Source organism: Rana temporaria, chromosome 1 (genome assembly GCF_905171775.1).
Source record: "Rana temporaria chromosome 1, aRanTem1.1, whole genome shotgun sequence".
Lineage (NCBI taxonomy): Eukaryota > Metazoa > Chordata > Amphibia > Anura > Ranidae > Rana > Rana temporaria.
This window is the reverse complement of record NC_053489.1, coordinates 447,089,244-447,103,117: the sequence shown is the minus strand read 5'-3', so window position 1 is coordinate 447,103,117 and position 13,874 is coordinate 447,089,244. Positions and strand designations below refer to the sequence as shown.

Genomic DNA, 13,874 nt, shown 5'->3' with positions numbered 1-13,874 from the left:
CCAAAAGTACAAGCCGGGGTCAGAGGGCAGGAGACAGCAGCAATCCAGGGTACGTAAGCCAAAGGGTCAGAAGCCGGGGTCAGTCTTGTAGATGAAGTCAATCACAGGAACACAGGAACCGTTGGCACAGACAGGACAAGCAGAGTACAATGAACTGACACCTGCCTCATAGTGAGGCAGGGCTTTATACCCTGGTTGATTAGGAAACCTGCCTCAGCTGGACCAGGATAAACAGGTGCAGATTGCAGGGAGATTCAAAGACAGGCAATCAGCACATAGTTCAGAACCAGGCTTTGATGGACAGCAAGCAGAATATGAACTTGAGAAGTGGCTCAGTGGCAAAGATCTGGAGCAGTGAAGAAGAAGTCCTGGGTTCAATCCCACCCAGAGCCACTTGGGGCGTGACCACGCCTCGCTGTCTGTTTGGCACGATAGCGATCGTGACAGCCCCCACGTGTAGCGCTACCCCCGCAGGAGCCACTGTTTGATTCAGGATCGGCTTTCTAGGTTACCTTCTTGACTTGGTCTAGGGGTGACTTCTGTGAGTGTGAATAAAGAGCAGTGTCCAGACACAAATTCAGTTTCAAAGCTTGATTCCAAGGCCCAAACTGGCCAACATCAACAGGGCACACAACAGGAAAAAGGCTGATGAGCATAGAGGAACTTTAGTATCAGGCCTTTGGATGTTAGGAGAGAGCAAGCCTGCTCTCAGCAATGATGCAGATCAATTCGTCGCCACACAATTAGGGTGGGTAAAGTGCCCCCGGACAGGCAGTTATCTCAGGCCTGGCAACCGGAGCGCCACTTGCAAAAATCACTGGGAGGATACAGGCCTCTGCCACAGGGCCTCTGCCACAGGCTGAACAATTTAGGATTTAGAAAAGTCAGTTTGAGTAGATACTCCCAGTTAGTTCAATCAATGTCACCCACTGACAGCTTGAGCATACCTGTCATACGGTGCAGCAACTGGAACTACCACCCAGGGGTGTCAATGCACCCCTGGCACGCAGACTGACCTACAGGACAGATTCTGGAGGTGGCAGCAGCCTAAATTTCCATAATTCGTGAATGGGAGTGATTAAGCCTCCCATTCCCCACTAATTTTAGTGTAGCGCCTGTACTGAAAGTAGGGGGACGCTACATTGACAATATACAGTAGTTGTATTAAAAAATACATTTTCTTTTTCTTTCTCTATTTTCCAAACAATATTAGCAAAATCTTTAAAAGTCTCACCATACCTTGGGGAGTCTGCTTTATAAAATATAGACTTTTTGTGGGTTCTTCTACTGTATTGGCACTCCAGGGCCTCAGAGAATGTGATAGGTAGTCAGGAAACCAGATGCATAATTTATGCCTCTTGAAAGCTTGAAGATGTTCCTTGAACTTTGCATCCCTCTATGCAACTAGGAAGCAAAAAAGTCTCCCATGTGGTATCCCCATACTTGCAAGGAGTAGCAGAATGTGTTTGGGGATTTAATTCTGGTTAGAAATTCTGTATATAGCCATACAGAAAATACAATGCACAGTCCACATGGGCTTTGCTGCTGCCTAACTGCAGACAGGAAACAGGAACTTTTATTCAGGAAAAAACTTAGGGCTAGATTCACATAGAACCGCGTATCTTTGCGGCAGCGTAACGTATCCGATTTACGTTACGCCTCCGCAACTTAGACGGGCAAGTGCTGTATTCTCAAAGCACTTGCTCCGTAAGTTGCGGCGGCGTAGCGTAAATCAGCCGGCGTAAGCCCGCCTAATTCAAATTTGGATCAGGGGGGCGTGTTTTATGTAAATGTACTGTGACCCGACGTGATTGACGGTTTTCCCGAACGGCACATGCGCCGTTCGTGGAATTTCCCAGTTTGCATTGCTCCAAAGTACGCCGCAAGGACGTCATTGGTTTTGACGTGAACGTAAATGACGTCTAGCCCCATTCACGGACGACTTACGCAAATGACGTAACTTTTTCAAATCTTGATGCGGGAACGACGCCCATACTTAACATTGGTACGCCGCACTTACGCCACCATATAGCAGGGGTAACTATACGCCGGGAAAAGCCTAACGTAAACGGCGTAACTTTACTGTGTTGGCCGGGCATACGTTCGGGAATTCGCGTATCTAGCTAATTTGCATACTCAACGCGGAATTCGACGGAAGCGCTACCTAGCGGCCAGTGTAAATATGCAGTTATGATCCAACGGCGTAAGAGACTTACGCCTGTCGGATCTAACAGATATCTATGCGTAACTGATTCTAAGAATCTGGCGCATAGATACGATGGCGCAACGCAGAGATACGACGGCGTATCTGGAGATACACCGTCGTATCTCCACTGAGAATCTGGCCCTTAGACTATAACAGATATTATAAATCCTGTCATCTACTGGTTGAAGAATATATCTCTACTAAATACTGACACTGATGTACAGTAGCTGTTGCACAAAATACAATTCTGTATTCCAGAAATTCTAAACATTCTGGCCCAGATCCACAAAGAAATTACGCCGGCGTATCTATTGATACGCCGCGTAATTTCTACGATGCCCCGTCGTATCTTTGTTTTGTATCCACAAAACAAGATACAACTGAATGTGGGCTCGATTTGACTGGCGTACGTCTTAGTACGCCGTCGGATCTTAGGTGCATATTTACGCTGGCCGCTAGGTGGCGCTTCCGTTGTTTTCCGCGTAGAGTATGCAAATGAGCTGGAACGTTACGTTACCCCTGCTCTATGAGGCGTACGCAATGTTAAGTATGGACGTCGGGCCAGCGTCAAATTTTTCCTTGTGTATGTCGTTTGCGTAAAACGTTCGCGAATAGGGCTTTGCGTAAATTACGTTCACGTCAAAAGCATTGACTATTTGCGACGTGATTTCGAGCATGCGCACTGGGATACTCCCACGGACGGCGCATGCGCCGTTCAAAATAAAAACGTCATTTACGTGGGGTCAAGTAGAATTTACATAAAACACGCCCACATCTTAGTCATTTGAATTCCGCGCCCTTACGCCGACACATTTACACTACGTCGCCGTAACTTACGGCGCAAATTCTTTGTGGATACGGAAAATACGCTGTAAGTTACGGCGGAGTAGTGTATCTGAGATACGCTACGCCGGCCTTACATATGCGCCGAGGTACGTGGATCTGGCCCTCTTTGTGTAAGGGATTATTCATTATATTGACAATATAAAGTAGTTGTATTAAAAAATACATTTTCTTTTTCTTTTTTCTTTTCCAAACAATATTAGCAAACAAATCTTTAAAAGTCTCACCATAACTTGGGGTGTCTGCTTTCTAAAATATATACGCTTTGTGGGTTCTTCTACTGTATTGGCTCTTCATGGGCTCAGAGAATGTGATGGGTTTCTTGTCATATCACAGGCAGCTCTGAAAACTTAAAAATAGCATGGACAGGAAGGGGGAATATGTTGGTCCTCAAGTGGTTATACATGACATGGGTGGGCTCTCCTGCTCCACCAATGTTCACTGAAATCTCTTAGGCCTTGTACACACAGTCGTTCCAAACCGATGAGAATGGTCCGACGGACCGTTTTCATCGGTTCACCGCTGAAGTGGCCTGACGGCCTGATATGTGTACACACCATCGTTCCAAAAACCGATCGGGTCAGAATGCGGTGACGTCAAACATACGACGTGCTGAATAAAACAAAGTTCAATGTTTCCAAGCATGTGTCGACTTGATTCTGAGCATGCGCGGGTTTTGAACCAATGCTTTTCTGTACTAACCATCGGTTTGGACCGATCGGGCAGCGGTCCATCGGTTCGGTTTTGAAGCATGTTTTAAAAATTTGGACCGAAGGAAAACAGACCGATGGGCTATACACACGGTCGGTTTGGACCGATGAAACTTAACCTCGGTCCATTCTCATCAGTTTTGTCCGACTGTGTGTACGGGGCCTAACAGTTAATAAAATGCGATCAAGACTGGATGAAGGGAAGTTAATGAACTAGTAAGGGGTCCATTTGGGCCCTAGTTAATGGTAAGCTGGGTAAATCTGAAATAGCCATTTGAAAATCAAAAGTCAGCATCTGCTGTGTACAATCACAGCATAACACAATTTTGCTCATCACTAGCAATTTGGTAGTCAAGGGGGGGGGGGGGATATAAAAACAAGGCCCTTCTTGAAATACTATGGAAATATTTTTTCTTTACTAGTTAAAGTAAACTTTTGTTTTAACCATAATATTATAGCTATATTTGTATTTTTTCTAGTGACCCTCCTACTGAGTTTTTTCTGAAATATCATAGACTAACAGCTACATTGTCAATTTTCACACAAAATAATATATTAAAATAACTTATTAACCAAATGAAAAAAAACAGTACTTTCTATCTATGTATGGTTATATTTACAGAAGATAAAAAATAAGGTTAAAAGTTTTGTATATGGCATTTTAGTTGTACAGACACACGCTTTATACTGTGTTACCCAGTGACTTAGGCAGGTGTTAGCATATCTGTATCTTAAAAAGTGATCAAGCCTGCTAAGTTTTCTCGGCTTTGAGGCTCATGAAACCACTCCCTCTCTTCCCCCTCTTTCCTGCCACTTTTAAGTCTAAAATGAGGGCATATTTATTACCAATCAGTTCTAAGGAGATACTGTCTGTGACTGCAAGACTTTTTCAACCCTTGGACTATCTTGCAAAATTCAGGTATTTGGATTATTTCTATTTGTTTTTATTTACTTTTTTTTTTACTTTTACAATATTTTGTTCTTAATATCAGTGTAAGGATGATAAAAGAAGAAGTTTTCAGGGAAGGGAAATCTTGGTGAATGGTCAGTTGTGACCAGGGCCAGAAAACCAGAAGCATCCTGTTGTGGCTATTCTTTAGAGGCAGAAGAGTAGAAATGTTCAACCATAGTATACATAGCATATGCAAAGACCATTAATTATGATTTAGTTACAATCTTGTTAACATTTAAATGTTAAATACTATAAATAAACCACTGTATTTTACTATAATGATTTCTTTAATGATTATATTATTAATAAAAAAAATCTTTGCTGATAGGGTGTATTAATGACATCATGAGTGTGGTTTTTTAGGAAGAGTAATGAAATCATTGGAAAACCTTTTTCTTGCCTAAACTCTTGTCTACCATGGTACATTTATAAACAGCATGGTAGACAAGTGGGTAAATCAAGCTCACAGTTGCTGCTGCAACTGTAACTCGGTACTGGCTTTAGAAGCTGCCAAAAGGGTTTCTGATAAAAGTGATCCGGGCGGCAGTCACTTTTATCTGGCTCTTAAAGTGTGCAAATATTTCCTCACTACTGGAATCTGAAGTGGAGCCTGGGATCACAGGAAACAGCTTGCCCAGTGAGAGCAGGAGGAATTTGGGGAACATCTATTCCCTGATTCCTCCTGTGAATAAGACCTCATACACACTGTTCGATTTTCTGCAGATTTTTGTCTTCAGATTTACCAAAACCATATAATATGAGGTCAAACCTTAAGGCAGGCCTTGCACTACATGGTTTTGGTAAATCCGAAGACAAAAATCTGCAGAAAATCTAATAGTGTTTATGGGGCTTTATGACCTTGGAAGCAATGTGCATTACATCACTTCCAGCTATTTGAGCAAAATCTGTGCTTGAAAATCTACATTAGAAAGTAGGGGAGACAATGGGTGTCTAATAGACACCCAATGTCCCCATAAAGATTGCTTGTTACTTGACCATGCCATTACTCAGAGAGCTTGTTAGACCCTTTGTAATAAAAAGTGTAAAAAAATAATGATATAAAATAAATATAAATATAAATAAATAAATAAAGCACCCTGTCAACCCTAAAGTCATCCCATATTAAAAATGCAACATAGGGCATGCATGTGTATGTGAATATCAATTGTGACACACGTGAGATATTGTCGCAAGCACGTGAGTGAAGTTCTAGGGCCATCATTTATGGTTAACTCTAAACTGATAGTCTGTAAAGGATTTTAAAGTATTGCCTATATCGAGAATTTTTAGCTTAATAGTTTTTGCGATTACATGGGCATGTGCAATTTTGATACCTGACAGGTTTGGTGTGAATTTACTCAACCCAACCCATCTGTTATATTTTACCAAAAAAAATGGGTATCATTTTGTGTTTGTTTGCACTAATTTTATATTTGTATATTAAAAAAAATGAATTTCATACCACAATTTTATTCTCCAGAGTTTCTTTGGCGGGTATACAGTAATTTCCAGCAAAAATGCTAATTTTGACATGTGAGCAAAAATGTAAAAATTGTCAAGTAAACAAGGGGAAATGTAAGTGGTTTTCATCCTGTTTTGGACTATCCTCATGTATAATAATGTGACATGTAATTTACTTTGAATCCTTGTACTACAAATGCTAAATTAATCAAAGTGAATGAGATAGGAATAAAAAACAACATTTTGTCACAAGGAAATGTCAGTGTGCCTTTACAGGATGTGTTATATATTGGTTTGTATATCAGGGTCCATATGGTATATAAATACACCTTTTGCACATGTTAATATATGCACAGAATATTTTACATAACCTATTAAGCAGCATGACCTACTTTTCATCAAACTGTGCAGTTAAAAAATAAATACCGGTACATCCAGTGATCTTTGGTTAGCTAACCATTACATCTGTTTATACTGAAGCTCTTTGCAAGACGTGTGTGTGTGTGTGTATATATATATATATATATATATATATATATATATATATATATATATATACACACAGTATATATATACTGTAAGTTTAAAAAATACAACAAACTAAGTATGCTTTCCCCCCCCAAAAAAAAAAAAAGTGTTCCTCTTTATCAATTAACAACTTACAAAGTGTATAAATGGAAAAAATCAAATCAATATTTGGGGTGTCCACCCTTTGCCTTTAAAACAGCATCAGCATGGGGTTGTTCCAACCTATGTGAAAAAATAGTTTGCTATCCCTTTAAATAAAGTGCTTTTAACATGTGCAGAGTGTTAAGTAAAAAAAAAAAGTGGAATATTTCCTACAAATGCATCTCAAAGACTTATATACATGACAAATTTCAAAAATGTACAACATAAATAATCAAATAATCAAAAAAGTCCATAATCAATAAACCCGTGCAAATCCAGGTGTGTCAGAAAAGCGCTTAGTGCTCCATCAGAAAAACGCTCAGTTCTCCATACTGAAATGAAGTCCTCCAGTGCAAACAAAGTGCTCCTCCCAATAAAAATGCAGGCCTCTTACCAGATGATAGAGATCTTAGAAACCACCTCTTTCAAGACTCCCTGTTCTTGTTTCTGAAGAAAGAGCTTTATGAGTTTATGGCTATATGTTTTGGGTTATTGTCCTGCTGCAGAATTAATTTGTGCCTGGTCAGATGCCTCCTTGATGGATAAGCATCTGCCTGTACACTTCAGCACTGAGGAGACTATCAGTATTAATACTGATCAAATTCCCAACTCCATGGCAGCTATGAACATACCTGCAAGAAATATTTACCATATTTCACTGCTGCCTGTAGGCACTCATCCTTGTACCTGTCTATATATTTCAGATTTTTACTCTTCAGGCCAGAGCACCTTCTGCCATTTTTTAGGTCAGAGGAATGGCCAAGCCCAGACTGGGACAACAAATAAACCTGTGAATTTTAGACTGAGCAGCCCATTTTTTTTAACCAAATTACAATTAATAACAACTACTGTCTTTACAATGTCCTTTAGTTATATTTAGCTTGCTTCATGTGGAAGTTGAATGCAGAATCTGGATATGCACATTGCGTAAGAGATTCTGTTTTCTGTCTTCCTCCACTAGGTTTTTATAGGCAGCTACCACTAAGTGCCAGCATCATGTTCCGTGTTCTTTTGTATTTTTTTTCCAGTGTACATTATGGGATTGTAAAAGACCTGGGACACCTTTGGTTGCCCCAAGGAGATCAACAATGTGGCGCACATGAAGAACAGTCGGTGTGGCCAAATTGTATTAATGGTGGAAGGGGCTTAAAGGGGCGTGGTTAAATAAAACAAAAACATCTGGCACTTGGTTGCACAAGTGCTAGATGCAGTTGGACAGAAGAGGGGGGATGCAGCCAGGTGGAGGGGAGGACGGAGCCAGCTGGAGAAGAGGGTGGATACAGTCAGGTGGAGTGGAGGACAGAGCCAGGTAGACAGAGGGAAAGGGGGATGAAGCCAGGTGGACAGAAATGATGAGGGAATGCAGCCAGGTAGATGGGAGGATGGAGCCATCATTATCATCCCTGGTCCCCCCATCCATAGCACTTCCCCCCCACCTGAAAAATTCTTACCTTGAGCACTGAAGGTGCTGCCGGCAGTGAGTTTGGCCAGGGCAGGTAGGAAACACATTTGGAGTCATTCAGTGCTTGTGTATGTACACTCTAGATATGTGGTCATATTTAAGGGCCAGGAGGCCACACAATGTGGCTCCCATTTGCTCATCACATAACACAAGACTCTTGTGACAAGAGTATCAACTAAACAAGGCTTTGCAAGCAAAATTAGGTTTCTTACATTGTTACATAGTTGGTAAGGTTGGAAAAAGACACAAATCCATCCAGTTCAACCAGTGTGTGTGAGAGAGAGTGTGTGTTTATGTTAATAGTACATTGTATACCCCTGTATGTTGTGGTCTAAAAGGTGCTCATCTAATATTTTTTTTAAATTATCAATGCTCCCTGTTGATACCACTGCTTGTGGAAGAGAATTTCACATCATTACCACTCTGACAGTAAAGAACCCTCTACTCAGTTTAAAGGTTAAACCACTTATCTTCTAATTGTAGTGAATGGCCGTGTGTCTTTTTACATTCCCTTTCACCAGTACAGTATTTGTACATCGATATTATATCCCCTCTCAAGCATCTCCTCTCCAGAGAGAATAAGCTCAATGCTTGTAGTCTTTCCCCAAAACTTGGGTCACCCAGTTCCTTTATTAGCTTTGTTGCCCTTCTCTGGACTCTCTCCAGCTCCAGCACATTCCTCCAGAGGACTGGTGTCCAGAACTGGATGGCATAATCAAAATGCTGCCAGACCAGAGACTTGTAGAGTGGGAGAATTATTGTTCTATCTCTGGAGTGAAGTCCCTTTTTAATGCATGCCAATATTCTGTTGGCTTTGCTTGCAGTCACTTGGCATTTTTGCATGCCATTGCTGATTCTATCATCTACTAGGACTCCCAGATCCATTTGTCATCTCTGTCTTTTGTAACCAAATTCCCTTAATCATCCTTTATGGGGCCAATGTGTTCTGGCCTCCCTTTCTTACTATTTATATACTTATAGTGGGGGAGATTCAGAAAGAGATACGACGGCGTATCTCCTGATACACCGTCGTATCTCTGAGATCCGACGGTCGGATCTATGCGACTGATTCATAAGAATCAGTTACGCATAGATCTCCCTTAGATCCGACAGGTGTAAGTGACTTACACCGTCGGATCTTAGGCTGCAATCTCCCGCCGGCCGCTAGGTGGCACTTCGGTTTTTTACGCGACAAATATGCAAATTCCGATTTCTGAAGATTCAGAAACGAACGCCCGCCCGTCGCTTTTTTTTTTACGTCGTTTGCGTAAGTCCGTCGCGAATACGGATGGCCGTAATTTACGTTGCCGCCGAAAACAATGACGTCGCTAGGAGCATGCGCACTGGGAAATTTAGCCGGCGGCGCATGCGCAGTTAAATCGGCGCGGGGACGCACCTGATTTAAATTGTACACTCCCCCTAGCCGTGGAATTTGAATTCCGCCGGGGGAGTTACGATCCGCCGGCGCTAGAATACCAAAACTCAAGGTAAGTAATTTGACAAATCCAAATTGCAGCCTCATAACAACTAACAAGGAAAAAGTATGCGACCAGACAAAATTACGAGGCTTGTACACCAATGCTAGTAGTCTGGGAGAACTGGAGCTGCTATTGTACAAGGAGATTTTGTGGGAATTTCAGAGATTTGGTTTGACAGCTCTCATGATTGGCTGGCAACCATTCAGGGGTATTTCCTATATCGCAGGGATAGAGAGGGTAAAAAAGGGGGAGGGGTGTGCCTGTATATCAAAAATGAAGTGCAAGTGAATGTGAGGGATGATATCACTAATGGAGCTAGAAAGGAGGTTGAATCCTAATGGGTAGAGCTTTAACCAGTTCCCGACCCCCGCATGTACATATACGTCCACAATATGGCACGTACAGGCACATGGGCGTACATGTACGTCCTTGCCTATTAGCGGGTGGGGGGTCCGATCGGGACCCCCCCGCTACATGCGGAGGTCGGGTCCGCTCGGGGAGCGATCCGGGACCACGGCGCGGCTATTTGTTTATAGCCGCTCCGTTGCGATCGCTCCCCGGAGCTGAAGAACGGGGAGAGCCGTATGTAAACACGGCTTCCCCGTGCTTCACTGTGGCGGCGCATCGATCGCGTCATTCCCTTTATAGGGAAGACACGATCGATGACGTCATTCCTACAGCCACACCCCCCTACAGTTGTAAACACATACTAGGTGCACCCTAACTCCTACAGCGCCACCTGTGGTTAACTCCCAAACTGCAACTGTCATTTTCACAATAAAGAATGCAATTTAAATGCATTTTTTGCTGTGAAAATGACAATGGTCCCAAAAATGTGTCAAAATTGTCCGAAGTGTCCGCCATAATGTCGCAGTCACGAAAAAAATTGCTGATCGCCGCCATTAGTAGTAAAAAAAAAAAATTAATAAAAATGCAATAAAACTATCCCCTATTTTGTAAACGCTATAAATTTTGCGCAAACCAATCGATAAACGCTTATTGCGATTTTTTTTACTAAAAATAGGTAGAAGAATACGTATCGGCCTAAACTGAGGAAAAAAAATGTTTTTATATATGTTTTTGGGGGATATTTATTACAGCAAAAAGTAAAAAATATTGCATTTTTTTCAAAATTGTCGCTCTATTTTTGTTTATAGCGCAAAAACTAAAAACCGCAGATGTGATCAAATACCACCAAAAGAAAGCTCTATTTGTGTGGGGAAAAAGGACGCCAATTTTGTTTGGGAGCCACGTCGCACGACCGCGCAATTGTCTGTTAAAGCGAGGCAGTCCCGAACTGTAAAAACACCTTGGGTCTTTAGGCTGCATATTGGTCCGGGGCTTAACTGGTTAATGGGTAGAGCTTTAAAGGGAGGAAACTAAGGGGAAAGTAATACTGGGTGAATGCTATAGCCCCCTAACCCTAACAGTTTGGAATGGTGGCAAGGATGGGAAATGTCATTATAGTGGGGGATTTTAATTATCCAGATATAGACTGGGCATAAGGAACCATGCATTCATCTAAGGCTCACAATTTTGGAGGTAAGTGCTTTCTGAATACTGCACTAGCCTCTCGGATCGTAAATCAGATAGATTACGCGGATCTGAAGATCCGCTAATCTATCTGAATCTAGCCCAGTATTTTTATTTTTTTTACTCTCCTCTGCTATGTTCCTTTCATGTTCTGTCGTAGCCACCCTGATTGCACTCTTACATTTGTTATTGCATTATTTGTAATGATGGAATGCTGACAATGACCCCTCAGCCTTGTATTTTTTGAAAGCCTTTCCTTTTGCTTTTATATGCATCTTTACGTTGGAGTTTAGCCACCCAGGATTTGTTTTAGCTCTTTTAAACGTATTTCCCGTTGGAATGCACTGGATAATACCTTTATTTAATATACTCTTAAAGCACTACCATTTTTCCTCTGTGTTTTTTGTTCCTATAATTTTATCCCATTTAATATCATCTAGCAAAGAGTGCAGTTTGTATTACCTTTGTGTTTCCTATTTCCATGATTTATACTGAAACTAATTGACCTGTGGTCGCTGTTTCCTAAGTTGCCCCATATTTCTACATCTGCGATCAGGTCTGTATTGTTAGTAATAAGTAGGTCTACTAATGCTTTTTCTTTTGTTGGTGCGTTCACCATCTGACCCATGAAATTGTCATGCAAGACATTTAGGAAATTGTGAGCTTTAGATGAATGCATGGTTCCTTCTGCCCAGTCTATATCTGGATAATTAAAATCCCACACTATAATGACATTTCCCATCCTTGCCACCATTCCAAACTGTTAGGGTTAGGGGGCTATAGCATTCACCCAGTATTACTTTCCCCTTAGTTTCCTCCCTTTAAAGCTCTACCCATAAGGATTCAACCTCCTTTCTAGCTCCATTAGTGATATCATCCCTCACATTCACTTGCACATAATTTTTGATATACAGGCACACCCCTCCCCCTTTTATACCCTCTCTATCCCTGCGATATAGGAAATACCCCTGAATGGTTGCCAGCCAATCATGAGAGCTGTCAAACCAAATCTCTGAAATTCCCACAAAATCTCCTTGTACAATAGCAGCTCCAGTTCTCCCAGACTACTAGCATTGGTGTACAAGCCTCGTAATTTTGTCTGGTCGCATATTTTTTCCTTGTTAGTTGTTATGAGGCTGCAATTTGGATTTGTCAAATTACTTACCTTGGGTTTTGGTATTCTAGTTATCCTACCACTAATGCCTACAATATTACCCGCTTAACCTTGTTCTATGCTGGCTAGCTCTACATCTGGACCCTTCCCCCATCACCTAGTTTAAAATCCCCTCTAACTTTTCAGCCATCTTCTCTCCCAGCAGAGCAGGCCCCCCCTCCCATTCAAGACTGAGAAGTCAGCCCAGTTCTCCAGGAAACCGAACCCCTCCTTTCTACAGCAGCTTCTTAGCCACCCAAATCTCCCGCTGCCCCTCTGGCGTGGCTCGAGATATTGGTAGTATTTCTGAGAATACTACCTTGGAGGTCCCACTCAATTTAGCACCTAATTGCCTGAAATCGTTTTTTTAGGACTCTCCATCTTTCTCTAACTTTGTCATTAATGCCACAGTGTACCATGACAGCTGGGTCCTCCCACCAGAATGTGTCTTTCCTTACCCTTAGCCTCGCTCCTTCCCTCACTCGAGGAGTTTTTCCCCTGGAAGCTAGGGGTGTCGCTCTGCTCAAGCAATGCTGGTCCCTGACTGGTTTTTCCAACATCACGCAACAGGGCGTACTTATTGGGATGTTCTAGCCCAGGATCGGCCTCCCTGACACTTTTCCCTCTATCCTTCCCATCTGCTCTGCTCTGGTGCCTGCACCTCTTTGTCTCCACCCACCTCTGTGCTGGCCCCTGCCATCACCCGACAGTTACGTTCCCAACTCACCTTTAGTATGGAGATTTTTCTCAGTGTTGCCAGCTCCTTTCCTAGATTCAGGACCTGGGCTTCAAGGGAAGCAACGTGCTTACACTTTGTGCAACAGTATTCGCCCTTGATTGGATGATCAAGGAACACATGCATGCCACAAGATGTGCACCGAGTCGCATCTCCACACCCACTGGGCATCATACCCACTAATTTAATGGAAATTTGGATTTTTGCTCTGTCCCATTAACTGATAACTAGCTTCATGACTCAAATTTTTCAGTTCACAGTTACTCCTCAATACTCAATAACACACAGTTACTCAACTCTACTTAACAATGCTCAGTTACTCAACAATACTCAACAATGCTCAGTTACTCAACAATACTCACCAATTCTCAGTTACTCAACAGTACTCAGCAATACTCAGTTACTAACAAAACTCAGTTACTCAGCAATGCTCAGGTACTCAACAATGCTCAGTTACTCAATAGTGCTCAACAACACTCAGTTACTCAACAGTACTCAACAATACTTATTTACTCAACTGTACTCAACAATACTCAGTTTCTCTATGCCTATAATATTCAAAGAATGGGACATATACAATATCATCACTGGCACTCACTTTCTCTCTGGCTCCCTCCACATGTCAGTCAGGGGCAGCAGCAGTCTGTGATACCTATACTGAGATCAGGAGA

At 42.1% G+C, this 13,874-nt stretch overlaps 1 protein-coding gene across 1 annotated transcript in view; it reads left to right on the top strand.

The window, feature by feature from the left end:
- Positions 1-4,616: 4,616 nt before the first annotated feature.
- Positions 4,617-13,874, top strand: part of LOC120916246 (tyrosine-protein kinase ZAP-70) — a 139,733-nt gene continuing 130,475 nt past the window's right edge. The window contains exon 1 of the mRNA XM_040327119.1: positions 4,617-4,678. The gene's annotated coding sequence lies outside the window, so the exon portion shown is untranslated. The remainder of the gene's footprint in view (positions 4,679-13,874) is intronic.